Source organism: Phascolarctos cinereus, unplaced genomic scaffold, assembly GCF_003287225.1.
Source record: "Phascolarctos cinereus isolate Bilbo 61053 unplaced genomic scaffold, phaCin_HiC Scaffold_726;HRSCAF=1367, whole genome shotgun sequence".
In the NCBI taxonomy this organism is placed as follows: Eukaryota; Metazoa; Chordata; class Mammalia; order Diprotodontia; family Phascolarctidae; genus Phascolarctos; species Phascolarctos cinereus.
Genome location: NW_027556098.1, coordinates 321,712,648 through 321,740,328, shown reverse-complemented (window position 1 = coordinate 321,740,328; position 27,681 = coordinate 321,712,648). Strand labels below are relative to the sequence as shown.

Sequence of the window (27,681 nt, the reverse complement as noted above, 5' to 3'; positions counted from 1 at the left end):
AACCCTTATCAGAGAAATTTGATGTAAAGATTTTTTTCCCAGTCAACTGTTTATTTTATTGTTCTAGATGCATTAATGCTGTCTATGCAGAAGCTTTTCAGTTTCATGTAACCAAAGTTATCTATTTCATCTGTTGTAATTACCTCTATCTCTTATTTGGTTAAGAATACACATTATACCCATATCTATGAGAGGCACATAATCTGTTTCTCATCTAATTTTTAAAATATTCTGTCATAATTTTGTCAAGTTCTATAAAGTATCCCCTTGGTAATTTAATTGGTATAGCATTAAAAATGTAAATTAATTGTGGTAGCACTGTGATTTTTATTATATGAACACTAAATATTGCTCTGGCTGTTTAAATTATTCTTTATTTATTTAAGGAACACTTCATAATTGAGTCAATACAAGGCTTTTGTGTGCTTTGGTAGGTTGATCCCTAGATATTTTATATATTTTGTAGTTATTTGAAATGGGGTTTCCCTTTCTATTACTCCTTCTTGGGTTTAATAACTAATTTATGGAAATGCTATGGATTTCTGAGGGTTTATTTTGTAGCCTGCAACTTTTCTGGAACTATTAATTGTCTCTGTTAATATCTTTGCTGATTTCCCAAGCATAGCTACATATCCTCAGGAAACAGGAATAATTTTCTCTCTGCTTTACCTGTCTTTGTGCCTTTAATTTCATTCTCTCATCTTAATGTTGCTAACATTTCCAGAATTATAACAATTATATCAAACAATAGTGGGAGAGACTTCCTGTCCCACCTGAGCACAATGGCTATCATGGGGCTTTTGGAATAAAAGGAGGTATGAGTGTTGGGAAGAAATAATAACCCTCCCTCACAAGGGCAACTTGATCTTTTCATGAGACTCTGCAACCAGTGAATGGACGAGGTCTAAGATGAGTAAAGGACCAATAAAATAATCATTGAGATTTCCTTAAGCTTGAGTGTAAGTAAGTTTTCTTGGGTTTCTAGGGGATACCAGCTGTGTATAGGTTATAATTTCATGGAATAATAGCATCTTTCGAATATCACTGTTGGAAAGTAGCTCAGAGAAACATCATGAGTCTGAAAAGGGATTCCCTTCTCTGCCCCATACAAGTAGGCATACACCCTTTGCTTGAAGACCTCCAGGAATGTATAAGTCAACAAGCATTTATTAAGTGCTTACTAGATGCCAGGCACTATGGATACAAAGGAAGGCAGAAAGAGTTCTTCACGTTCTACTGGGAGAGATTACCTAAATAAATACATAATACAAGGTACATGTGGAATATTTACAGAAAGGCAAACATTCTTTTCTACCCTAACTGATGCACTATTCTACTCTCCACAGCGGTTGTTCTCAACCTTATTGTCTCTCCTCCAGCATCCCAAGGCATCCCCTCCCCTTGCCTCACTCTTCCAGCTAAGAATCTTGTCTCATACTTGACCAAAAATTTGGTTCACTAAGAGCTCTTCTTCTCCCCTTCTCCTCATCTCACCTCATTCAAACATCTTCCCCCACTATTTCTTCCTTCATTCGAGTCTCACAAGAAGAGATACCCTTTCTTGCCAAGGTAGGCCCCTCTATCTGCACCCTTGATCCTGTTCCTGTCTTCTCCAACAGGTTGGCCCCCACTCTCTTATCTTCATTCTCTTCCTATCCACTTGCTCCTTCCTTGCTGCCTTTAAACATGCCCCCATTTTTAAAGAGCTAACACTAGATCCTTCTATCACCACTAGCTGTCATCCGACATGTCTTCTTCCTTAGTGGATAAACTAGAGAAAGCTTTCTCACTTCTCATTCTCTTCTCGGCTCTCCTAGCTGGCTTCCATCCTCATCCAACTGAAACTGTCCTGTCCAAAGATACCAAACGATCTCTTTGTGGCCACGTCTAATGTTCTTTTTTATTCCTCTTTCCTTCCTTTTGCCCTCTGCAGCATTTGACACTGTTGATAACCTTCTCCTTGAGGTTAATTTCCTCTCGGAGAATTCAAGACAACTGCTTGCTCCTGGTTCTCTTCCTGTATGTCCAGTTTCTTCTTCTCTGTCTCTTTTGCTGGTTCTTTACCATGCCTGTTAACTGGGGGTATCCCCCAAGGTTCTGTCCCAGGTCCACTTCCTTTTTTCTATACTATCTTGCTTGGTATCTCATCAGTTCCCACACGTACAGTAACCATCTTTATGATTCGTTTATTTATTTATTCATTCATTCATTCATTCACTTATTTATTTATTTATTTGTTTGTTTATTTTTGGTGAGGCAATTGGGGTAAGTGACTTGCCCAGGGTCACACAGCTAGTTAAGTGTCAAGTGTCTGAGGCCAGATTTGAACTCAAGTCCTTCTTTCTGACTCCAAGGCTGGAGCTCTATACACTGTGCCACCTAGCTGCCCCTAGTAACCATCTATATGAAGATGATTCCCATATCTATAGATCCAGTCCTAGTCTCTGTCCTAAGCTACAGTCCTGTATCAACAACCACCTTTTAGACATCTCGAGTTGGATGGCCCCCAGACATCTCAAACTCAACGTATCAAAAACAGAATTTGTTATTTGTTCCCTCAAACGTTCCCCTCATCCAAAGTTCCCTCTTATTCTTGAGGACACTGCTGTCTTCCTAGTCACCAAGGCTTGAAACCTTGTTCTTGTGCTTGACTACTCACTCTTACTCATTCCATGTGTCCCATCTGTTGCCAGATTTCATCATTTTTACCTTATTATCTCCCATATATGTCCTTTCTCCCCATTTATGGAGCCACGACCAGAGTTCAGGCCCTTACCACCTTAAAATTGGATTATTGAAGTAGCCTGATAATTGATCTCCATTCCTCAAGTCTCTCCTCATTTAGAGTTGCCAAGGTGATTTTTCTAAAAGGTAGGTCTAACTACATACACACACACACACACACACACACACATATTGTATATGTATACACATATATATACATATATACACATATAAAATATGTGTATATATGTGCTTATTTATATGTATATGTGACATACACATTATGCCACACATGTATCTACACATTGTTTGAATATTTGTGTATATCTGCAAGTATGTGGTTATATGAATGTATATGTATATACACAAACATATACACATATATCCTTATTTTTTTACTCTGTCCTTATTAGATTGTAAGCTTCTTGAGGGCAGGAACTTTTTGTCTTTAAAAAAAATACCCCCAACACTTAACATAGTGCCTGACAGACAGTAAGTGCTAAATAAATGCTTGTTGGCCAGCAGACTAACTAGATGGAAGGTAACCTCAGAGGGAAAGCCTTAAACAATGTGGAGCCACAGGTGGGTTTTTAGCAGTAATGATTTGAACCTAATTATGTGTGGATAAATGTGTTGGGAAGAGATGGAGGAATTCCATCAAATCAGATGGTTTTGAAAACCAACCCTAAGATCATAGGGTTTAGAGCTGGAATGAGCACTTAACGACCATCTACTCCAACTCCTTCATTTTATCAATTAGGAATTGGAGACCCAGAGCAGAGAAATGATTCATGAAAGTCACAGAGCTCATGTGATACAGCAGAGCTAAAATGGGGGTCCCAGGTCCTCTGACTCCAAACCCAGTGATCTTTTTACATCAGCCTGCTTCTCATCTGTTATTCCTGTCTTTCTTATTCCCAAGGACAGAGAGGTGGGGAGGGCATAGAACTTGGAATCAGGAGGCTGGGTTGTATTCTACATCTAATACTAGCAATGTCATGTTGGACAAGTCACTTAATATCTCTGATCCTTGGTTTTCCTTTTCATATGAGACTAGAAATCAAACTTGTGTTCGTTACCTCACAAGATTGTTGTGAGAAAGTATTTTGTAAACCTTGAAGCATTATAGAAATGGAAACTATTGCTATAGAAGTTTGCTTTCTTCTTGTGTAGGGAGCTAATGGCCAGAAGAGTCCCCTTCTCCTAACCCCACCCCCAAATACCATCCTCTCAGATGTCATACCTCCTTCCTTCCTATAGACTGACTTGCAGAGAGTTGAGTCAGGCTGGGATAAGTTATATTAGACCTATAGGCCTGGCTGCTTTTGCCTGTCATCTACCTACTACCCTTTCTTTTCTTCCTTTTGTTTCAGGCAATTAGGTGGCTCAATGGATATAACTCAAGAATTCAAATTCGGAAGGGAACAAGCATTTATTAAGTGCCCGTTTTGTGCCAGGCATGGTGCTAAGTGCTTTATGAGTATTATCTCGTTTGATTTTTATCTTAGGAAGACCCGAGTTCAAATTATGCTGCAGACTCTGACTAGCTATGTGATGGGTATGTCACTGGCAGGATCCTGAGCAGATCCCCATCTACAAAATGGGGTTAATATTATCACCTATTCCAGAAGGTTATTGAGGAGCAAATGAGATAACGCATGTAAAGCTTTTGGTTTGCAAACCTTGAAGCACTTCATAAATGATAATTTTTGTTATTGTTTAGAATATCGTTCCTCTTCTTTTTCCTTTCCTATCCTAGATGAGTTCATATGAGGTCACCTAATCATCCCCGGAGAAAGGAATAAATTGAGTTGAATTGGAAAGTGCTAGGCTGTCAGCTAGACTCATCTTTCTGAGTTCAATTCTAGCTCATTAGCTGTGTGACCCTGGGCAAAGCTCTTAACCTTGTTTGCCTCAGTTTCCTCATCTGTAAAATGAGCTGGAGAGGGAAATGGCAAACCACTCCAGTATCTTTGCCAAGAAAACTCCAAATGGGGTCACAAAGAGTTAGACACAACTAAATAACAATAACAACAGACTGTCCACAGTGAAAACTCTTCAGCCGTGGGCTTGAGTGAGTTTTCTGTACAAGGAGTTCAAATATTAAAAAAAAAAAGTCAAAGTCAATCACTGACAAACCTCCTTCTGTATAAATCTGGAGATCAGCGCTCCTCAGAGAAAAGGCAATATAACTGCCTCGGAACACAAACTGGAGCCGATGTGGATGGGTAAGAAAGAGTTTAAAAGGACCAGATGCTTCTCCAGGGATATTCCAAAGGAAACAGTCACTGAATGTAAAAGTCTAAGATAAGAGACCATCAAATCATTTCCTATCTCAGAAACTACATAGTTCAACTCATTCATTTTACAGTGGTTGGAACTGAGACCCAGGGAAGGGAAGTAACCTATAAAACCTTAAGATTTAGGACTTGGAGGGATGACCTAGTCTGGTACTTTCATTTTACATTTGGGGAAACTGAGACCTAAAGAGTGATCATGACTTTCCTGAGCAGGTGACTCACTTGAAACAGGTAAGTAGCATAAGGTGAAACTTGAATATAGATCTTCTGACTTCACACTCATTGCTCTTATATTACCCATACCCTACATGTTCCTCCCCTATCCAAGGTCACGCCATGAGTTAAGTGGCCCAGCTAGACCTAAAATCCAGGTCTCTTGACTCTCAGGCCATCATTCTTGCAACTAACACTACTAGGTTATTCTGTCTCTTGTTCTTGATGGAAAATAATACCCAGTAGTTAAAAAATGTTATCTAAATGTAAAATATGGCTTTCCTTCATTGGGACCATGCAAAGTGGTTCTCGTTGGGAGATTAGAAGAAGGTGAATGTTTTTGGAATCCACCTGCCCAGTTCAGTAAGATGACCTCATGAGGAAAGAGTCAGCTGGATTTAGTGCAAAGAGCATTAGAGTCTCAGAGGACCTGGGTTTCCACGTGGTCTCTGCTATTGGCTACCTTCTAGGATGGTGACCCTTAGGGAGGTGGCGAGGAAAGAAGCTGAGCTAATCTCTTACGTTCTTACAGGAAAGCAAGAAAATGACGCTTGCCTTTTGCTTAGATATCTGTGTTTTATCCTGATTCTAGATGTATGTTTAAATTGGATGACTTTCGTAACCGATGAATGTGAAAAAAAAATCAATAAAACTCCCTCTATAGTAATAATTCTTGACCTGCTACCTTCATGGAGTTGTTGTGAAGATCCATCAAGATAATGAGCGTGAAAGCTCTTTGAAAAGCAGAGAGATGCTATATACAAATCTCAAGGAAGTATCTCATTATTATGGGAATTCTAACCTCAGAGGAGATAGAGCACTGGGCCCGGAGTTAGAAAGACCTGAATTCAAATCCAGCCTCAGAGATTTCCTAGCTGTGTGACCCTGGACAAGTCACTTAACCTCTGATTGCCTTGACAAAGTAGATCTACTGGAGAAGGAAATGGCAAACCACTCCAGTATCTTTGCGGGGGGAAAAAAACCCAGATGGAGTCACAAAAGGTCAGACAGGACGGAAACAACTCAGGAACAACAACAGGACCTCAGAACTCATCTAGTTCATGCATGATTCACAGATCCCTGGGTAGATCAGAACTGGCAAAACCCTCCTCCCCAGCCGTGACTACCCGACATGTGCTGTCTTCCTCCATTGCAGTGCAAACCCCTTGAGGACAGAGAGCGTCCTGCTTGCTTACCAGATCTGTGCCAGAATATACCCCTACAGGATACCAGAAATGCCCCCATAGAAAAGCCTGTGTTCTGAATCATCGCAGCATTCCCCTTCTATCGGCTACTAGAGGGTCAGGGACAGAAGAGGTCTGTTGTTTGCCTTTTGATCCAAGAAATAACAAGGTTGAACTGGGTCATCAAACTTCACTGACTCCAGCCACTTGAGATGAGTTTGCTGTCAATGAGGAGGAACTGGTGAGAGTCTGATGTCATTGCTTTTGTGAGCCAGAAGGATCAGAAACCATTATCCTTCATTTCTCTTCCCCTATCTGGTTCTATGACCTTGGACAGGTCTCTTAATCTTTCTTCGATAACCTCTTTCAGTCCCAGTTCCCACCTCTCTAAAATAAGGGCATCCCGTGAGGCAATCTCTAAGGTTTCTTTTATCTCTGACATTTTCTCATACATTTTCTCCCTTCTGTTATCATACATTTTAAGGTCCTTTCCAGCACTGACATTCTGAGTTCTTTGCTACAGTGTTCTATGGGACAGGCTGTAACATTTATATTCTAAAATCTCTTCTAGCCCCAACAAATGATGCTCTACGTTCTAATGTTATGTGTTCCAAGATTCTAACTCTTAAGTGCTACCATTTTTATAAATAAAAGAATGTGCATTTTAGAATCTCAGTGTATTCAATATAAACCATTAAGTTCTGTATTTCCTAAAAAATCCTTCTCTTATTGCTTTGGATATATGATAAATCTTTTCACCCTACAATACCTTGACCAGTGCTAACCATTATTATATTATTATACATAATATATTATATTTTATATATATATATATGTGTATATATATATATATGTATATATATATATATATAATTGTATAAGCTTGTACAACCTTATGATACCTAAAACAATGTCAGGTACACCTGCAAAGCTTTACTAGATTGAATAATCAGGCCCGGTTTGTATTTACTCCTCAATCTGTAAAACCTCAGAGGATCATCCTTTGGAAGAAAGAATCAGGCCAGCGGTTTTAGCATTTCTCTGCACTGCAACCCCTTGAATCAATACCCCGTGCTCACGAAGGGGATGGTTTCTTAGGGGTGGTCTCTTACTATCTCTTCATAAATTCATCTAAATACTTTCTGTACCATATCAGACAGCTGTATATTCAAGATAAAGTTTGGTTGATGCAGCATTATAGTGATGTAGCCAAGATGTTGTAGATTGAGTGTTGGACTTGAATGAGGAGATTTGAGTTTGCATGTCAGTTTATATATGACTAAGTTATCATGAGTAATCCAAGGGCCTAAGTTTCCTCCACTATAAAATGTAACTAATACTTGCCCTTCAGGCATCATATGATTTCTATGAGGATGGCATTTTGCAAAATCTAAAACAGTATATAAATGTGATTTGTTATTATTGTTACAGTCAGGAAGATTAAGCAACAGAGGAAAGAATGTTGGCCTTACATTCAGAAGAGATCTACTTTGAAGTCTCGCTCCCATGTTAACTAGCTATGTGACCCTGCACAAATCACTTCACATATAAAAGGGAAATAAGAATACTCAGAAATACCTACCTCACAGGTTATTGTGAAGTATTTTGTAAACTGTAATCACTTTAGACAGGTATCACAGTGGTTAGGAACCTGGCCCTGGATTTAGGATGAACTGAATTCAAATTTGGCCTCAGATATTTACTAGCTGTGTGACCCTAGGCAAGTCATTTCACCCTGTTTGCCTCAGTTTCCTCATCTGTAAAATGAGTTGGAGATGGAAATGGCAAATCCCACATGGGGTCACAAAGAGTGGAACATGCCTACAACAATAATAACTTACTAGCTGTCTGACCCTGTGCAAGTCATTTAACCTCTGTCTGCCTCAATTTCCTTAACTGCAAAATGGGAATAATAATAGCACCTACCTCCCATGGTTATTGTGGGAATGAAGTGAGATATTTATAAAGAGTTGTGGAAGTTAATAGCTTACAGTTTTTCAAATTTAAGAAAACCTATGGTTATATCAGCTTTATTGCTTAGGTATTATTGGAAAATCAAAACTATTTTCCTAAAATGGACCTTGGCCTTCAGCCCTGTTTGCCTATTCCACCTCCCTCCCCGCCCCCACTAGTGATGGAAGAAATGGAAGCAGAAGTTTCAGCTGTCTCTTTTGATAATAAGCAATTTTTTTTTGGCTGGGCAATGAAGGTTAAGTGACCTGCCCAAGATCACACAGCTAGTAAGTGTTATGTGTCTGAGGCCAGATTTGAACTCAGGTCCTTCTGAATCCAGGGCCAGTGCTCCATCCACTGAGCAACCTAGCTGCTCCCATCACCTGTCCCTTTTGGAGAGAGCAGTATACTATAGAAGCTAGAGCCCTGGCTTCAGGGTGAGCATTCCTGAAACAATCCCTTTTCTCTTGTCTCCTATTTGGTGATGTTGGGCAAGTAGCTTAATCCCTCTGGGTCATTTGAAAGTAAAGGGTTTACAGTCAGTGGTCTCAAAAGTTCAACTCTGTGACCCTTAGCATCTTATGCCCCAGGTCATCAAGCTGGCCTTGCTACTGACTTAGCTCTGGTGACTTTGGGCAAAGTCTCTGAGCATCAGTGTCTTCCTCAGGATAAAATGAGGTTAATCACATTTGCACTCCCTGCCTACCCCACAGAGGTCTTCAGTGTAAAGGGAATCACAGAATCCCCCAGGGGGAAGGCCCTACAGAGGCCTTACATGAGCAAGAATACCCTTCATAACGTTCCCGTCCATAGGTCATCCAGCCTTTGCATGAAGACCTCTGGTGCCAGGAAGTCACTGTCTCCTCAGATAGCCCATTCACTCCAAACTGAAGTAATTCTGATTCTTAGAAAAATATTCCATACCTCTTATGGCTGCCACCCATTGCCTTAACTCTGTCCCCTGTGGCTCAGCAGTACTGCTCAACCTTTCAAATACTTGAAAGCTGCTATTAGGCCTTCCCTAAATCATTGTCAAGTTAAGCATCCTCAGTGTCTTCAGCTAATCTTGATATGGCATGATCTATGGGCCCTTCATCATCCTAACCTTCTTCTTCCACCTCATCTCCTTCTTCAGTGTCTTTCCTAAAACCGGTAGCCCAGAGCTGAAGGAATACAAGATTCCAGATGTGGTCAGACCACATCTGGAGGGCCAAACACATGGAGACTCTCAAATCCTTAGACCTGGACACTCTGCCTTTCAGGGCAGCATTGACTATTTTAACAGCTCTATATCCAATGCCTATCAATCGCTAAATATTTATTAAACACCTATTGTGTGCCAGGAAATGTGTGAAGCACTAGGGGTTAAAAAAAAAAAAGACAAAAGACAGTCTCTGCCCTTAAAGAGCTTACAATCTAACAGGAGAGGCAACCAGCAAACACATACAAAGCTATATACAGGATAAGTAGGAAATAACAGAGGGAAGGCACTGGAATTAAGAAGAGTTATGAAAGGGTTCCTGTAAAAGATGAGATTTTAGTTGGGGCTTCAACTTGTAGTCCAATAAAATGAGACCTTTTTCAGAGGAGTGGCTAGCCTTGCATCCCCCATCTTGTATTTGCAAAGTACCCCAGGTACTCCTTTTAGTGTTGGACTTTGAACAGGAAGTCTTGAGTTCAGAGCCTGCTTTAGACACTCCCTAGTTGGTATGAGCCTGGGCAAGTCATTAATTTCTCTCAATTTCGGATTCCTTATCTAAAAAAATGGAGATAAATAGCTCTTGCAGGGCTGTTTATAGGATCAAATGAGATAACATAAATAAAGAATTTTGCAAATCTGAAAGTTCTGTATAAAGGCTAGTTATCATCATCATCATCATCATCATTATTACTATTGTTGTTTTATTAGATTCAGCCCAACATTTTCATTTATTTAGGTTGTATTTTTTTTGGTGGGTTCTTGTTTGTTGTTGGTTTTTGGGTGCTAGATATCAGTTATTCCTTCCAACTTTGTGTCATCTGAAAATTTGGTCAGTATACCAAATATGTCCTTTTCTAGTCATTAAGAAAAAATTTAAGCTGCAAGGCCAAACAGATCTCTGGGGTGTTGTACTTGGAACCTTCTTCCAATGGAATGTCTTAGGGATCTCTGCTTAGCCCTGCACTGTTTACCACTGTCAAATAAGATAATGTATATGAACTATTTTGTTAGTCATAGAGCGCTACATGACCAGCTCATCTTCTCTTTCTCTCTAGCATTTCTTTTATGACATCTTTTACTGTTATTTGCCAAATTTTCACATTGCTTCTTAGTTATAGTCTCTTCACATCCCCCATACACCTTTTAATTGCACTATGCATGAAACTGATTTTTAATTCTATGGAAATTATGGCATTCTAGGTCTCTTTGCTATACAGAAACACCAGTAGAATGCTGATATTAAAAAGATGGAGTTCTTTTTCTGTGTAACGTCACTAAAATACTTTTGTAATTTCCTGAAAATAATCCAAGCTGCTTTCTTTTCCTGTTCAACTCCAGATACTATTGTTTGCATAGGACATGGTATTGGTTGCATCAAGCCCAAACACTGCACTAGAAGAGATCTGTATTATCTCGAAAAAGGTTGGCCTACCCATCCACACAGAAAAGACCAAGGGGATGAAGACTGTCTACTGTCCAGATTTCAATATGCATTTGGATAAACAGCCTATAGAGCTTGACAAAACTTGTCCATCAGTACTCATCCATCTTGGATAGACAATAAAAATAGACAATGAGATAGGCCCAGAAGAACAGGCTGGGTTGCAATGCCTTGTGTTATACATATCAGTATTTTAAAATCATATCCCCTTCATTCACTATAAGCTTCTTAAAGTCAGAGTCAAAGACCATGTAGTTACCTATCTGTATATCTTCAGTGCCTTGCTTAGAAGGCCTTCCAAGGTCCACCACCCCACCCCCAAAACTACTAGTGTTATTCTCTCTAAGATTATCTTCCATCTCCTCTAGATTTATCTTGTATGCTGTGAGTTAATGTGTCCCAAAAGCTTTAATAGTATAATGGAACTATTGTTGGACTAAAATTCAAAGGAGACCTGAGATTTAAATTTGTTTCTGGTGCTTCTTAGCTATGTGCTGAGTCATTCACTCTCTCTGAAACTCAGGTTCCTTGTGGCACCTACCTCAGGAGGCTACTGAAGTGATCAAGTGAAATAATACATACCCAGTATTTTGCACTTACTGGTTATTACTACTTTACAAGATGAGCCTTCCAGTATTTGAAGTACATTCAGTAGCATGTCAGAGACCATCTAGTCCAACCCACTCATTTTGTAGAGGAAGAAAGTGAAACCCAAAAAAGGGGAGCTAGTCCCCTAAAGACACACAACGAAGACTAGAATGTAGATCTTTTGACTCCTACTTTGTTTCTCGTTCCTAATTAACTTTTAGCTTTCTTCTCTACAGGTTTAAATAGCCCTAAAAAGAGTGGGGGGTGCAGGAAAAAGTGTCAGAAATCCAGGTTGAAATCCTAGCTCTGCTATTACTTTACTGAGTGACCTTGAACAAGTCACTTCTTTGTGAGCCTCACTCTCCACCTCCATAAAGCACAGCAGTTGAATTAGATGGATCGCTCAGCCTCTTTCTAGCTCCTGCATTTAATGAGTCTGTGATACCTCCCTTCTGTTTTCCTACCTGTTAATCACTTTTTGCTGTTGCACACCCCCATCTCTTCTTGTACTTTATAAAACATGGTGCCCTGAAATGAAAACAGGCCTTATGCAAGAGTCTGACTAATCCAGGATGCTTTCCTGACCCTTGCCTGTCAGCTTCCTTGACTGTATCTCAGTGTCCTGATGGATCATCTGAGAACTGTGCTGTGCTCCTGACTCGTATTTTATATTCAGCACATGGTCCACTATGACCCTTCTCCACATTATTATCATCATTATCATTCTCTTTAAGAACAAAGCCCTCTCATGTGGATAGCAATGATCTGTACTTTTCAAAGATGTTTCTCATACTTTAGAGCCCTTAAGACCTTTACACTGACTCATCCCACCATGTTTATTTCTAGTCTTTCCTAACCGAGCCTCTGGGAGGTGGGGCACAGAGGGATTAGAGGAGAAATCCTAATAAGCCCTCATACTTATCCATGGCCCTCCCTCTTTTCCTTCTTTCCTTCCTTCTTTCATATCTCTTTAGAATTTCACAACAGATTGCGGGGAAGGAAGAAAAGGTATTATTATGATCCCCATTTGGAGGTAATGAAATTAAGTTCCAGTTCAGCCTCCAATTCCCTTCACAAAATTGACCAGGTCACATTTTCCCCTTTGGGGCTGCAGTATACCTCTCTAAATTGAGGGGATTGAATGCGGTCATTGCTAAGCTCGCTTTCATTGCTAAGAATCTGTGATATGAACAGTTTACAGTAACTTGCCCAGAGACATAGAATCAACCATCCAAGTGGGAGGGAACAAAGGTTATTTATACCAAACTGAACCCACAGAATTCTTTTTCTCAACATTCCTGAAAAGAGGTTGCCCCACCCCCAGCCTTTGCTTGAAGATTTCCAATATTTCCCTGGCTCCACTCTGAGTTTCCTCACAAAGATTTAATTCATTTGCATAGCTCAGTTTTTTGTTTTTTTTAAATTATTTTAAACTTAAATGCTAAAACTAAAATACACAATAGGAAAAAGAAACATTATAAATTTAAATATTAAAACAAATACAAAATTAGAAAAGAAAAAAGCGTTGCTATACGTACAGCAGAAAGTAAGAGAAGATTCAAAATATACAGCAATAAATTTCCATTTCAAGAAAACCTATATAATAAATACTATACATTGTGTTCAGAGCTGTCCATCTTTGCTTCCTTGTAAGTTTTCTTTTGTTCTCTGATGTGAACTTTTTACTTTATTTTTTCCCCCTTCCTTCCTCCCTCCCCCCAAAAGGCTGCAATTAACTGTGGATATATGCATACATATATACATTCACACATATATACACACATATATACATATACACACAAACATATATATATATACATACACATACTTAGATATCTATAATCGTACTCCTATATAGACATATACATTCATATGCATCTATGTAAGACCATACTATACTGGTTTTTCCTCTGTTTCTCTGAGGGTGGATAACGTCTTCCTACATAAGTCTAAGTCTTTGCATATTTTTCTAAGTCCACCAACTCATCATTTTCTTCACCACAGCCAACCTTATACTGTCTAGTTATTTTAAATAGTCTAAAACAATGTTGATGAATATGGCTAACATATAGCATAGTTTCCCTATTTTTCTCTTTGATTAAACCTATTCTAGCTTTAATTTTGTCTGAGATCATGATTACTTTATTTTCCTAATAAATCCTACTCCTAATCTTTATTTTATGTTTGTGTGTATCTTTTATTTCCTAGTCTTCCTGACTCCTCTACTTTATTTCTACCCAGTACCTTGCCCTCCTATTACTTAGCCTACACCCCTCCAAAGATCCCTCCCTTATCCTCCCATTCCCATTCATCTAAACACTTTTTATAAGCCCCCTCCTTATCCTATTCCCTCACTCTCTTTATAAATTTAGAAGACTTTTATTCCTTGTAAATATACATTTTGGTCTCTCTGTAACCCTCCCCTATCTTCTGCCCCCTCCCTATCCCCTTAGCCTTTTATTTCTTTCTGAATTTAGAAGATTTTTATACCCTTCTATATGTATTGTTCCCTCCTGACCATAGCTCAGTTTTGAAAGAGTCATTTATGACCACTTATCAGTACCACCAATTTACCTTTACTCATGCCCTAACCCTGTAGGCAGACTCCCCCAGGCATATGGTATATTGAACATATACTTAACATGACATTGCTGTATGTATTCGGATGGTGCCTTCCCCTGTATGTATCTTGTCTGGCACGGGTAGGTTGGAGCCAGCTCATACCGAACCAATTGTTAATTTTTTCACGTGGATATTTACGTCTTTGAAATGGGCAAAATGGGGCTTGATGTATTGTTTCGCTGATTGTCTACACTTAGGAAAATGATCCAGAAAATGTTAACGATGCACATTAAACTTAAAAGTATGTTATGGGCACATTTTTTGGAGGGAAAGCCAGTCATCCAAAATTTACCATATAACCCCTACTTATTTGTACCTGTTTTGTACATGTTATCTCCCTCATTAGAATGTTAACTCCTTATGAGCAAACATTACTGTTCCTCAGGACCCAGCACAATGCCCAGCACATGGTGAACGTTTAATAAGTGCTTATTGATTAATTATGTTTCATAAAGAAATGGTTGTGAAATGTCATTTTGGTTGAATTGAATCAGAATTCATCCACTGGACAGGGAATTAGACTAGATGACCTTTAAGGCTTCATCTAACTCCCTGCCTGTCAAATGGATTCAATTCAACCACCATTTATTATTAATTACCTGCTATTCACTTGGTACTTTGCTCTACAATATTCCTAACAAGTCAACCAGCCTCTGCTTGAATGTTACCAGCAGTTGGGTGCTCATTACCTCACAAAGCAGTCAATTCCATTGTTAGGTGGCTCTGATTGTTAGGGAGTTCCCCATTGTGTGAGCCAGTCTCTCTTGCCAGAATCTTTCCCCAGGAGACCTTGTTCTGTTCTCTAGAACAAAGCAACACAGTCCTTGTCTGTCTCTTCCATGGCAGTCTGCATCTTAGGACCTTAAAAGACCATAGGATTTAGAACTGCAAGGGACCTCAATCCAACCCCTCCACTTTGTAGACTAGGAAATTGAGGTGTGGGATAGCGATGTGACTTAGAGAAAGTTTTGAGCTCAGGTTCTCTTTCTCCAAGTTTGGGGCCCTTTCTACTGCATCATTGATTCCTCAGTTCTAGATGATACAAACAGGAAAATAGAGCAAAAGAAACCCATCACTTTCTTAGAACAAAAATCTTCCATTCCAGAAAACATGATTTGAGTTTTATAGCCTGAATTCTACCTAGAAAGAAAAAAATGGTTTCTACTTCTCTGTGAACTTTTCTTTGATTCACCTAGTTGGAAGTTCACATTCTCTAGACAAAAGAATCCTGAACTGGATCTTGGGAGGTCTGGGTTCTGGTCCAATGATGAAAGAGATGGGAAAATCATTAGGTGAGAGTGAAAAATAGTGAAAGAACACATAAGAATTCATCACTGTTTCCTGGAAAGGTAAAGAGACCTCCAGTCCATCCCCATGCCCTTAAAGAAATATATATTTGGCAAAACAAGACATTACAGTTTTACCTGAAATGGTTGTTTTATTCAGTGAAAGTAGACTTCTGAAAGTAATGTAGGTAGTAGATACTAGTGTGTTACACACTATCACTGACATCTTCTGTTGCCCCACGAGCACTTGTTAAGTGGTGAGATGGTAGCTGCAAAGTTTGGCAGAAATTATGTTCCCAACAACAGGGGCAAATAGCTGGCCAGATAGCTGTCAGATTCACTGAGGTGGAGAAATCAGAAACCCATAGGTGAGAGATAAGCATCAATAACCGTAAAACTTTGGTGGGTTTCCCCCATCTGATGCGTCCTACTCTTGGGAGTGTAGCAGTTTATAAGAATCTATGAGCGGCATGCCCTGATGCTGGTGATTTGACCTGTCCACTTGTCTATGGTTTGGTCTGGCTGGTTAATAGTAAAAGTTCATGTGTCGATATCATTTTATAGGTTGTAGAGCTCTTTTATAACAACCCTGTGAGGTGAGAAGTGTAAGGATTGTTATTCCCAACTTACAGCAGAGAAAACTGAAGCTCTGGTGTTGGGTACCTTGGCTATGGCTGCAGAGGTGAAAAACTAGTTAGTATCAAAGAGAAATTCTGTTCTGCTTAGAATGCTTCGAGGAATATGTGGCTCAGGGATTTCCTCTCCCAGAGGATTACAGTACCACTTCCTAGGACCCCTTTGCCTTTGTTGGTGCTATTTATCTCCTTTGGAATCTCTCTCTTCCTGTCTGGGATCAGGATGTCCTATCTACCCAGCTGAGTGGTCCAGAGAGCAGGAGCCTTTAGAAAAGGGATGAGTTGAATTCAACAAACATTTAGTAAGCAGTTATTTGGTATAATCTAGCAATCAATCAACTGGCCTAAACTCTGGGACTACAGATAAAAAGGCAGAAATAGTCTGTATCTTCATGGAGCTTACATTCTAATGGGGGAAACTACACACACAGTGTGTACCAAAAGTTTTCATGGAGCTTTAAGCTGTGAAAGTATAATAGCCTCTGAAAAGTATAACTCATCACTGTCCACATGAGGGGGCCTTATTCTTAGTCAGAATTATAATGATGCTAATAATGAGCTGGATGTGGACATGAGTCAGAAGCACGTCACTTTCCTAAGATGATCTAACATGATGCTGCAATATAGCCAAGGAAGCTGATAGACAAGGGTCAGGAAATCTTTCTGTATTAGTCAGACTCTTGTGTGAGGCCTGTTTCCATTTCAGGGCACCACCTTTTATAGAGTAGGAGGAGACACCAGTGTGTGCTTTGAGTAGAGCCACAAAAATGATTAACAATTCAGGAAGCAAGAGAGAGGACTAGTAGACTCATAAAATGTGAGAGCTAAAAAGAACTTTAGAAATTACCTAGTCCAACAGCTGTACTTTATAGAGGAGGAACCTGTAGTCCAGAAAGGAGAAGCGACCAAGAAGGACAAGGCCATTGAGCAAATTAATGGCAGAGCCAAGATTTGAATGGAGATTTCCCATGCCTTTTCCAGCACTCCACACTCTTGTTAGAGTAGTAAGCTGTGAGATGTAGAAAGCTATGAGATGAGGTAATGAATGCAACCCTTGGCTTAAAGGGCCATTTGATAGGACTATCCTCATTGGTGGGGATTGATTGCTCAGTGCCCCATGCCTCTGTGAAGGGCAGAGATGGTGAGAGCTCAATAGAAGAGAGATTCTGGTCCTCTGGCTTCCAGCTTCAAAAAAGAAGACATGGGTTCTCTTGACTTTCTTCAGGTCCCTGAGGGGAGAGAAAGACTCTGCTGGAAAAGCTGACATGTAGAAGGCCCAAGAGTCTCCATCATGTCAGTTTCTTCCTGGAGTCATTCTCTCCTTTCAAGGATCTGAAGGGAGTCAAGGAAGCCAAAAGACCAAGATCTTATTAGATCTACTAGAAAAGGGCAGCTAGGTGGCACAGTGAATAGAGTGCTTAGCTTGGAATCAGGAAGACTCATGTTCTTGAGTTCAAATGTGACCTCAGACACTTATTAGCTGTGTGACCCTGGGCGAATCACTTAACCCTGTTTGCCTCAGTTTCCTCACCTGCAAATGTAAATGGCAAACCAGTCCAGTATTTTTACCAAGAAAATCACAAACGGGGTCACGAAGAGTTGAACATGACTTGAAAAACAACTCAATAACCTGCTAGCAAGAGAATTATGTTTGTCCTCATTGGCTCTAGGGGGCAGAACTAGGAGTGGTGAGTAGAAGCTGAAAAGAGAGATTTCTTCCCAATAGCAAGTGAAACTTCTTAACCATTAGAGCCACCCAGTGATGGAATGACTGCCTTATAGGGTGCAACTGGGGGTACTTAGTTGCTCTGCTATGTAGGCCTTCAAGCAAAGGATGATCACTGATTGGGGATGTTATAAAAGAGATTTATACTTTAAGCGGAAGTTGGGTGAGATCATCCTAAAGTCCATTTGCAGTTGTGATTCAATGACATTCAAAAGCCTTTACCAAAAGCCATTACTCATACACAGTCACCCTACCACAGAACATTTTCTGTGAGGACTTCTATTTAGTTTCACTCTGCCCACCACAGTAGCCCAACCAAGGAGCTAGAATCCTACAACAAATTCATTAATGAACCTCACAGCCATGCAAGGTAAAGTTAGCAAGCCAGCTCTTACTGAGACACTGCCACAGGAAGAAACATGTCCTAGAAAAAGATAGCAGTTCCCCTAGTTCTGGGGTTTATGCATTTGGGCACAAAGCCCTCTCAAGGCTATCCAAAGGGAAGATGTCCCATGAAGGCAGGAGGGTGGAATGAAAATAATAACTGACACTTTTATAACCCTTTGAGGTCTGCAAAGTGTTTTACATATACATGCAAGGGCATTCTCCTTTCAGACTTCAGCAAGTTTTCAGGATGTAAAGGACAAGTAATAGACAATGAGACATAAAAGTGCTTCCTATTCAGACTGCATTTGCACCCTGTAAAGGGTGATCTCCTTTCAGATTGAAGTGTTCATTTTGCACCTTGTAAAGGATGTAAAATTTTGAGCCACCTTATTTTCATCTTGTAAAGGATGTGAAGCTTTGACTCACTCTTAACCTATATATTATCTCATTTGATCCTCATAACACCTCTGTGAGGTTAAGTAATAATAGGCATTATTGTTTCTTATTTTACAGATAAGGAAACTGAGTCGTAGAGAAGTGAAATGACTTGCCTGTGGTTGCATAGCTAATATCAGGATTGTTTTCTTCTGAATCCATAATATTCTTTCTTTAGAAAAAAATTATTGATATCTTTTGTTTTTACATCACCAGATTTCTAGTACATGAGTTGCCCCTCCCCACCCCCAAGAGCTGCCCCTTAGAACAAAGAATTAAAGACAAGAGGGAAAAAAGGTTGAAAAAACTAGACCAATACATCAAATAAGTCCAACATATCTATGTACCCACAATCAATAATAATAATTAACAAATATTTATATAGTATTTTAAGTATTTAAGTTTACATAGGTTAACTCATTTGATCATCACAATGACCCTGGGAGGTAAGGACTATTATCATCCCCATTTTACAGATGAAGAAACTGAAGCCAGAAGAGGTTAAGTGACTTGCTCAAGGTCACTCACCTAAGTAAATATGTGAGGCTACATTTGAACCAGTTTTCCTGGCCCCACATCCAGCAGTCTAGCCACGACAGTACCTAGCTGCCTCGTCCCCTGCTCCCCTGCAAAGGAGAGAGGAAAATGCATTCTCATCTCTCTTCTTGGGAGCTAAACTTTGTCATTATCTTTCCACTCCACCAGTCTGCCTCTGGATGTGTCATTAAAAGACCTAGGATCAACAAGACAGTTCCAAAGGACTTAGGATGAAAAATGCTATAAACCTCCAGAGAAAGAACTGATGAAGTCTGAATGCAGATGGAAGCAGACTTTTTTTAAATTTTATTATTTTTGGTTTTTTGGCTGTGTTTTCTTTTGCAACATGGTTAATATGGAGGTATTTTGCATGACTGCACATGTATAATCTGTATCAAATTGCTTACCTTTTCAGGGATGAGGGAGAGGAAGGAGGGAGGGAGAGAATTTGGAACTCGAAATTTTAAAAAACAAATGTTAAGATTTTGTTTGCATATAATTAAGGAAAAAACAAAATTAAAATTAAATGTTAAAAAATAAAGTATGCAATTTGAGATTGAAAAACAAAAAAGACCTAGGATCTAGTCCCAGGTATACCATTTTTTTCAGCTATGTGAGCTTGAGCAAATCCCTTCTCTTCTCTGGGGTTCATTTTTTCTATTTGTGAACAGAAGCATGATCTCTAAGGGCCTTCCTAGCCCCAAATCCTTTTGCTCCTGTGATTTCACTAAATCTCAGTCTCAGCATCTATAAAATGGAACCAATAACCCCTGCACCACCTAATTCCTTTGCCAGGGTCATTATGTGTCCTTGGTCCTCTTCAAGAACAAAGGATGAGAAACATCAATGAGAGAAACACTTCATGAGCTATAAAGCACTAAGTAAGTGGGCGCTGCTGTTAAGGCACCCACTTTGCCACAAGTCGATGCAAAGGCCCCAGGGGTCCACAGGCCTTTGAGCTCCTTTTCAAGAGACTGCTGGGTGAGAATAGCTTCCCACTTCGTCTTCTCCCGTCCTCTTGACAGCTGCCTCAGAAAGACCCACGCTGACTCAGACAAGAGCCGCTGTCTTCAATCCCGGTCATTCCTGAAAGAACACTAGATGAGTGATGCTTTTGGAAATCTTTACATTTGAGACAGCATTCCAATAATGCTCTGACTTCCTTGGTGTTAGAAGTCCCCGCTGTAAGCCAGCTTTATTTTTAACCTGTCTGTATAGCGACTCTGTGATGAGCTGTTGGGAGGATTGTGGGCTTTAGTGGTGCTTACCAACCCGGTTCCTGATCTCCCCCCTCAGTAGGCTATTAACTCTTTCATTGCTGGAAAAGTCACCCTACAGTCCACCTCTACTGCTATGGCCAGGGCAAAACACTGTGCCTCGCTGGTCCTCTGTTTCAATTCAATTCAATTTAACAAACATTTATTAAACTCCTCTTTTGTGCCAGATATGCTGCTGTGAAATGGGGATTCAAAGAGGAAAAATTATTCCCCAAAGTCCCTTCTAGCCCTATATACTATGAGTCTGTGTTAAAAATAGCAATTATCAAATTCTCTCCTTTTAATTTGACTAAAGAAAAAAATCTTTGATGTCCCACAGTGTGCTTTAGTGGAAGGAAGATTGGATTTGAAGTCAGAAGACCTGAAGTCATTTCCTAGTAGTTGAATGACTATAGGCACATCTCTGGGCGTCTCTGAACCTCAATTTTCTCTTCTGTAAAATAGGACCAACTTCATTTTCACTGCCCCTTGTTTGAGGCAGCCTTAGGATCCTCCCTTTGAGAAGGGCTAGTGGAATTGACTGACTTTTCCAAGCACCTCAGAGTTTTCTCTAACTTACATTATTCTTAACCCTGGTTCTGACCTAACTCTGACTCTGCCCCTTCCCTACCCCATTTTAAAGAAACTTGCTTCATAGGGCACGTTGTGCTGGTTCCCTGGCTATGTGGTAGTTATAAAGAGTCCTAGACATGGAATTGGTTTTGCATCATCTTCACCCAGCTTATAAGGGTCAGAGGCAAGATTCAAACCCAGTTTTGCCTGACTCCAGTGCTGCATTTTCTCTAATAGGCCAAGCTGAATACATCAGTAAATATATGTATACATGCATGAATGAATGTGTGGATAAAGAAAGTTAATTGATGGAAGAGAGAGAACAGAGAGCTGGAATTGCTCTCCAGAAGGTAGGGTTAGGCAGAAGAGCGAAGAGTAAGGGATTTTTTTTTAACATATGGTAGAATTTTAAAAAAATGTTAAAAATGCTTTAGTCTGGGGAAGATAAATACAAGTAGAACTAGATTGGGATCCTGACCTCCAAAGGCCTTTCTTTCACTAAGAGATTCTAGCCCTGTGCCCTTGTGCCCAATGGCAAAGGGTGATGAGAACACAGAGGAGCTGTCTTGTCACCCACTTGCAAACAGAATCACAGAGATCAGAGCTGAAGGCTTTTTAATGGATATTTGTTATCTTTTCACCTTCTGACATGGGCACTATCTCTTTCTGGGTTTGGAGGCATTTAGGAATGCAAGGGAACCACTAAAAGTAATTTGTTTAAAAGCCAGGATGAGATAACAAGATTTAATCCTAAAGATGACCTTTGAGAATATCTGACCGCTTGTGGTGTAAGTAAATAGGCCACTGGGCTTGAAGTCAGGGTGACCTGAGTTCAAATCTTGCCTTGGATGCTTACTGGCTATGTGACCCTGGGCAAATCACTTAACCTCCATTTACTTCACTTTCCTCATCTGTAAAATGGGGATAACAATAGCACCTACCTCCCAGGCTTCTTATGAGAATCAAATAAGCTAATATTTTAAGATGGCTGGCATTAGTAGGTACTTAATAAATGCTAGTTTCCTTCCTTTCTTCTTGTCCCTTCCTGAGAAAAGCACTTGGTAATGTGCTAGGGAATGTGAGTTGTTTTAAGCAGGAAGTAGACCACTAACCTTTAGTTCTCACCAGTGCAGGATGAAGTAAAATTGCTTTAAGACATGCTTAATTATAGGGGTCGAGGGTAGTCCCTTAGACACATGAAATTATGGGACAAAGATCAAAACTTGGAAAGATGTCCCTACCCCCTACCCCCAGGGTACCACCCTAGCTAAGGTCAAGAAATTCCCTGTTCCTCCAGTACATCAAAAGAGCACAATTAAGTTCACTGTGGGGATCCTGCTCTTTTCTCTGAACTGGCCACTGCTGGACATCCAGTACTCGGATGAAAAGGGCTTTCCTCCATCAAAGGAGGAGAATCTCCATGTTGAATGGGGGGTCATTATATTGGATGTGTCTGCTAAATGACTCTGATTGTTCTTATTCAGCCCTCGTGGAGAAGTCCAGGGAACCAAAGGGAGATGGACAGGGCTAGAATAAATGACCAACGGCAACTGAGCAAGTCACCTGATAGACCAGAGACTACCTGAAGCCATAGAATCTGCAGGGCCTTTTCCTACATACACCCAGGTGTGCTTGGGGTGGAAGAGTGCAAATATAATTAGAGCCCCCATTAATCCAACCCGTTGTAGTTTATAGAGGATAGCCACAGAAACTTACTTCAATCCAATGGGTATTTGTTAGGTTCCCACTCTGTGCCACAGTCTGACAATATGAAGACAAAAATGAATCGTTCCTTGCCCTCAAGAAACTTAGATTCTACCGGAAACAAAAAGAATGTGACATGTCCTAAAATAAGCAGATACAAATTATAAAAACATGAGGCATTTTGAGAGATATAACATATACTAAGATAAATAAATATAAATTATATATGAAATAAATATGAAACCATTTGGGAGATGCAACATGTACTAAGCAAATACAAATTGTATATGAAAAATATATTAATACATTATATATAATATATAACATATATATAAGCAAGGATGAATTATGTATGAAATAAATATGAAGCAATTTGGGGTTACCACATGTACTAAAATAAGCAAATAAAAATTATATATGAAAAAATATGAAGCATTTTGAGGGATATAACATATACTGAGATAAACAAATATAAATTATATATGAAAGCAATATGAAGCAATTTGGGGGTGTAACATACTAAGACAAGCAAATAAAAATTATGTATGAAATAAATATGAAGCATTTTGGGAGTACAACATGTACTAAAATAAATATGAATCACATGTAAAATAAATATGAAGCCTTTTGAAGGTGTAACATGTACTAAGATAAGCAAATATAAATTATATATGGAATAAATATGAAGCAACTGGATGGTGGTGTGGTGTGACTAACTACGGGAATCAGAAAAGCCCTTATGTAGTGGGTGACATCTGAGTTGACCCTTGAAGGAATATCGGGATTCCAGGAGACAGAGGTAAGGAAGGAGTGCGTTCCAGGCATGGAGGGCAGCCTATTCAAAGGTCCAGTGATAGGAGAAGGAATATCATACCTGGGGAACAGTAAGTCGGCCAGTTTGGTGAAAACTTCATGTGGAAGAAGTAATAGGGGATCGTTCTGGAAAGATAGGTTATAACCAGATGTTGAAGAAAGATGTTTCAATGCTGAGGGGGAAATTAAGGAAGTTTTATTTTATCCTTACTGGCAATGGGGAGGAGCCACTGAAACTTCTTGTACCACGGAATGCCATGATCAGACTTTAGCTTAAATATCATTATGCCCATTTCACAGATGAGGGAACAGCGGGTCAGAGAGAGGACGCAGCTTCTCCAAGGTCACACAGCTAGCTGGAGTAGCTGAGCTGGAACAAAAACCCAGCTCTCCAGAGTCCAAGTCCAGAACTGTATTTTTTCCCCTGATACAAGGTATAGTCTTTTTATTTCAAAGTGAAACATCTCGGCACCCGATGGCCATAGTTTATCTGTAGCTTTCTTAAACACAATCCCCTCACCCAACGGCTTCCTCTTCACTTAGGATAAGAACGCATATTTAGATAGCCCTTGGTAAATATAAATTCAAAGCACCTCTATGCTGAGGATGTAAGGAAATAAATGAAACCTGCACTGAAGGCTCACTTTCTCCCAAGAGGATGTAAGAACACAAATCTAGGATAGGGGAAATTGAGGAAGGGGAGAATATTAACAGCTGAGAGAGTGGGTGGGTTGGAGAGCAGGTTAGGGAAAGGTTCATGGTAGAGTTGGCATGGTGTTGAACGAAGAAGGAAGGTGAGGTTTCTGCGAAGGAGAATGGATAAGTGTTGAAAGCTGTTCTCTCTGCTTGGGGAACTGCCAAGGCAAAGGCTTGGAGGTGGGAGAGGGCTCAGGTAACAAACGTGCCCACTGCCCCATTATTCCTCCAAACAACCCTGAGAGAGTCAGTCTTAAGAATTTAAGCTAATGCCAAGGAATGAAATGAGCTGCCAAAAGGTTACAGGCAATGCAACTGGACACACTTTTATTAGGTGCCTGCTGTATGCAAAGCACTGTGTTGAAGGCTGGGAGACATACCATGTTTAAATAAGACAGGGTAAAGCCTATAGTTTGGTATGTTGCTTATACTGGTAACTGTGCTACCCAACACTAAAGCTAAGTTTGTTTGAGGGGTACAAAACAATTTGCTTTGCAAGGTTACTAGGGGAAGACTGTTGACCTGGGATCTGGTGAAAGTGGCATTTGAATCCAGCTCTCAAAGATTGATAGGAATGTGGGGGAGGGCTTTACAGACATGGAGAAGGATGTGAAGTTAGATAAGGTGGGATGGAAGCACAGGGCATGTAAGAGGAGCAAACAGACCATTTGAGCAGTGCAGAATGTGTAAAGGGAGAAGTAGGAAATAAATCTGGAACATATAGTGTCTTGAGATGTTGGAAGGCTTTGGGGAAAGAGTCTGAATGCTAATTGAAGGGCAGATTCTTTTCTGTTTTGTCAATTCCCTGTTCAGATATCTATGTCAATATTTCAATGAATCTATGGGCTCATCTCTAGATGTCCTCCCTCAAACTGTGTAGACCACATGCCATCCTTGTCTAATCTCCCTTTGTGACCCCTGAGCATGTCCTCCCATCAATCCTCCAGGTGGGGTTGTGGGGGAGGGATGGGGGACCCAGCGTGATGCTGACTATTCTCTAGGTCTTTTAACATGATACGGCTATCAATGCATCACTTAGACGGTCCATCTGTTGTCCCTCACTGTAACCAGCCAAGTCCTTGTTCTGGATATATTTACACCATGCCTTGAACATAAATCTTCATTGGTAACATGCTGTAACCTACTTGTGACCTCCATGAGTGAATGAATGAAAGAAAAAAGCATATATTAAGCACTTGCTGTGTTCCAGGTACTATACTAAGTCCTTGAGGCACAAATGCAAAAAATAATAATAATAATAATCGACCCAGTTAACCAATGCATGCTGTTTGGTCAATCATCTGAAACCATAATCTCACCACCAGAATACTGGCAGAGAAGAGACAAGGTTTTGTTTCAGGGATCAGTTTGGGGTTGTTCAAAGCATTTCTGATTCCTCCAGAATAATCTGGCTTGAGGACATAGTGGATAGAGCACTCAACTTACTGTCTGGAAGACTTGAATTTGAAATCTAGATGCCTAAGATCTAGGTGTCCTAGTTCAAGTCACTTAACCACTATCATCCTGGTTTTAGAAGTAGCTAGGTGGCACAATGGATAGAGAACTAGGCCTAAGTTCACATCTGGCCTCAGACACTCACTGTGTGACCCTGGACAAGTCACTTGACCTCTGCCTCAATTTCCTCATCTATAAAATGAGGATAATAATAGCACCTACCGCCTATGGTTGTGAGATTCAAATGGGATCATCTCTGTAAAGTGCTTTGCAAAGTTTAAGACCTTGTATCAGGGGTCAGCAAATTGCAGGCCATGACACTTTACTGTGGTTATCTCATTTGATTGTCACAACCCAGGGAGGTACGTGCCATTACTATCACCAGTTTCCTGATGGGAATACTAAGTCAGGCAGGAGTTAAGTGACTTACCCTAGTTCATTAGTAAGCATCTGAGGCCGGATTTGAAGTCAGGTCTTCCTGACTCCGGTTCCAACACTCTATCCATTGGGCCACCTACATGCCAGGTACTCTGCCGAGCGCTAGAGATATTAAAAAAGAGAAAACGTTATGCGGGAACTTTAGATGTGTAACACGGAATGTCGAGCCCCTTCCTTCTCCAGCTGCTTCCCTCTCTAAAGGCTTGAATAGGAGCCCTGCCATATGGAAGTAAGAATTTCAGAGGCACCACAAAATTAAGGGACAGGGCTGAGAACTCAGAACCAAATTGTGGGGTGAGCTATGATGGTCCCCTTGGGCTTGGCCCTCTGCCTTCATATCTTCCTGCAGGATCTGCAGATGGACGTGTATGGCAGTGAGGACAGAAAAAGAAAACAGGAATCCTTGAGAAGTTAGAAAAAAAAAAGAAGGGAGGAAATATACATAAAGTAAATAGGTTTAGGTTTGGAAATGCCCCAATTTATGCATCTGGAAGAAATAACCCAAACTTCTAAATGAATGGCAGAACTCTGGGAAGTGGGAAAAAGGAGTGACCTTCCCTGAAATGGGACAGTAGATATGAGATTATCATAAAATGTTAGAACTGTGGGGATCCTTAGAACACAATGTTAGTACATAAAATATTAAGGCTAGAAGGAGCCTTGGAAAAACTTTAGGGCATCGAATTCAAGGGTCAAAAAAGGAGGCTAGCATTGGAAGGGATGCCAGATTTCAACTAGTACAAGGAAACTGCAACCAGTCTCTGCTTGTTTTTCTGATGAAGGAACTGAGGCATGGAGAGGCAAATGTCTTGTTCAGGGTCGCACAGCTATGTATGTGGCAGAGCTGGGATAGAAACCAGGGCTCAAGCCAGCCTCCCAGGCCAATGCTTCGTCCCCTGTTCCAGTCTCCCAGGATGCCCTAACTGACCTCTTTCCCTGATTACTGCTGACAGTTACAGCCTTCCCCCTTGGATCTCACAATTCCCTTTGCTTTATAATTCCGTAAGGCCCTCTTCATATATGTACCCATCCTCTCTCTTTTCTAGAACTTAAGTTCTATGAGGCAGTTCTTATCTGCGTATTTTATCTCCTCTAGGGCCTGGCAGGGTATTCTGTGCATAGGAGAATAGGGGTTAGGCACTGGACCTGTGATGTTACAGAAATGAGGAGCTCCTAGGTGACCAAACTCCCTCTGCCGATGCAAATCTGCACCTTTGTGCAGCTTAGAATGGTAGGAAGTTGCTTAGCCTTAGAATTGTGAGAAGTTAAGTGATGAGCCCAGGGTCATATAGTCAGTGTGTCAGAGGTCAGAATTGAACCCAGGTCTTCTTGGTTTTAAGACTGGCACTTCACCCATTCTATTATGCTACCTGCACACAGCAGTCACTTTAAAATGTGCATTCAATCTCATTCAGTACAGCAAGTAGTTATCAAGCACCCACTGTGTGCACGGCCCTCTGCTGGAGTACTGAGGTTGAATACAAAGATGAGATGGGGCACCCTTCCCTTAAGGA

The 27,681-nt window shown here is 40.3% G+C and overlaps 1 protein-coding gene across 1 annotated transcript in view; it reads left to right on the top strand.

Annotated features, from left to right (window-relative positions):
• The window catches only part of TENM4 (teneurin transmembrane protein 4), a 640,191-nt gene that overhangs the window by 145,139 nt on the left and 467,371 nt on the right, over positions 1-27,681 (top strand).